Here is a 2,500-nt window from a genome sequence, read left to right as displayed (position 1 = left end):
AGCGGCGGACATGTCTGCTTTCGAGCACATTCCATACAGTGCGCGCGGTTCCGCCATTACGCACGTGGCCAGCGCTCGCGTTCACACGACTGCAAGCATGTGCGCGAGGCCAACACCAATATGTGTCGGGTATTGAGGTTAAAAAAGAAGAACAAGCTGCCTCTACCTGCACACTCGTATCCTGCCCAACATGGCGTGGAGTCGGCTTCATTGGCCCCCGTACGTGTCTCTTGCAGCGTGGGCATCTTGCTGGCCGTGTTTCCCATACCATGAAAAACATCATTCGTGCAGCCTCTTAAGAGGTATTTATTTGCATTCCTTTCTAATGCAATCAGCAATTCTCCCCAGACCATCGGAAGCCCGAGTCAATCGTCCAGCACCAACTAGTGCACATCACTCGCCGCACATGCCCTTTCCTTTAGGGCTCGCCCAGGAACGAGAATCTCTGAGCAGCAGATCCCTCACCGCGGCGCACGCACTGGCCTCCACGAGGCCCCACCTTACAGCGAAGGCACACGTGGCTGATTTACCTCAGGAATAATCAGAAAACAAGAAGAGTGGGGATGAAATGAAGGAAAAAAATGATTGAAGCAACCCTAGCTATTAGATCAACGCAACGCCCTCTCTTGTTGTCCCGCGAAACAAAAGGAAGGGGACTATCTACACATATAATAATGGAATAACTGTCTTGAGACACTATCTGTTGTATGCATGCGGTTCCGAGAACGCAACACTACCCCCCTCCCTTTTGCTCGACTCGACCCGAGTCGTTAACGTTCGTGTGGCATGCAGTTGTAGTTCCCCAAGTGCATTTTACCTACGGATCCCTGAGTGCGACATTTTGAATACATGATGCAAAAATAAATAACCTCGTGCGTTGCGTAACTAAACTAACAGACTCATACGGACAACTTATCTACATTGCCGGAAATTTGAGCTAAACAAACAAACAGGTGGGTTAGAACTATATACATTTCTCCTATTTACATTACTCATGGCCCAGGATCTGTGACTGAAGAGAACACAATTAAGGTAACATTAGGGGATGAGTGCTGCAGCAGGCAATCAATGATGAGGCATCTTCAGGGCCCTCAATTTTCCTTTGTTGGGTTTTTTTTGTTTTGTTTTTTTGGCTGCTGGAGGCAACTCGCCCTAACATGGCAGGCCACACGCCGTCTCACAGTTCATTTGAACTGGCCTTTATAAACAACAAGGAGATGTCTGGGTTGCACAAATGCAGTCCCTGGTAACATGGCTGCCTGCAGGGCAGTCCTTGCAGACACTCCCACACAGATGGTCCTGGCACACATGGTAAGGTTGAGTGATATGGCAAGGCAAATAAAGGTATCTGCAGGTATGGCAAATGGAATCAAGGCAAAGGCAGATAAAGGCATAGCAAATGCAGACCAGGTAAGGTTCAGTGCAACAGGTCGGCACATGAGGCTAGCCGGCCTCAGTAAAGTCTCCTGAGGTTGTGGAGGGAGTGTGGTGGCGTTGGCCTGTCCGAAGACAGACAGGCTCGGTCCTACCCTAAGTCTCCCCCCAACCTATTGACTATGCCTGTCCTTGTCCATACCCACCCCATTAGCTTGCAACAAAAATATGTATGTATATTTCGAATATTTTTATAATTACCTGTGTCCCTAACCCCCTTATCATCTTTGTTCGATTAACCTGTCCAAACTATATTCCCAATCCCTAAGATCCCTTTTGATCGAGGTCGAGGAAGAGACAAGTGAATCTGTCTTGAGGCCCAATGCAGCCTCAGAATACCTCCCACAGGTTTCAGAAATTTCCAAGGTGAGTCCAGCGGCCTACGAACAGCGAAGGGATGGATGGTGCGAAGGGGTACACGTTTCCTATCTATCCCACCATTTATTACCCTTTAAACTATCCCCGGAGCTTTTCAACACGCCTGTCTCTTTAAACTATTGGTTCTTGCAACCATGATTCCTGTCATCTGTGTCGGTGTTCGTGATTAATTTGGGCCTGGCCCGCAAATTTTCTCCCGTGCTCTTGCACAATTTCGTGGCTGGGCAGCGTGGCTCCACTGGCAGGTCGACCCGCCTGCCGAACTCAATCTTCGGCACCCCCGGGTCGCTGAGGCTGTCTCCGAGCCTAGAACGTGGGGAATGCTCTTCCTGGCATTTTCCCCGTCGATGCCCATGTGCCATTTTGGCGCTTCGGGTCCCTTTTCCCTGGGTATCCGTGCCCATCTACATCGCCACTACACGTTCCATGTCTGTCCATGTCTCCAATCCATTTCTAAATTCTAACCTAAATTCCCCCTAACTCGTGTTACCGGCCCCATGGAGGATGACTCATGCTCCCATGAGGCCAGTCTGTCTAACGCTAAACCCTTCCCCTAACTAATGCTCCTTTGCCCTGACGCGAGGATGTTCGACATCCTGGCCGGGCATCGTCTACTCCTGGTCATTCCTGGCGAGCCTTACACATCCAGGGTGGCGGTCGACAGCACGCTCGTCCCCTCCGTTTGGCC

This window comes from Eptatretus burgeri, chromosome 8 (assembly GCF_056783735.1).
Source record: "Eptatretus burgeri isolate ZD-2024b chromosome 8, Ebu_testis_v1, whole genome shotgun sequence".
NCBI classification, from domain to species: Eukaryota; Metazoa; Chordata; class Myxini; order Myxiniformes; family Myxinidae; genus Eptatretus; species Eptatretus burgeri.
Note: the sequence above shows the minus strand (reverse complement) of the source record.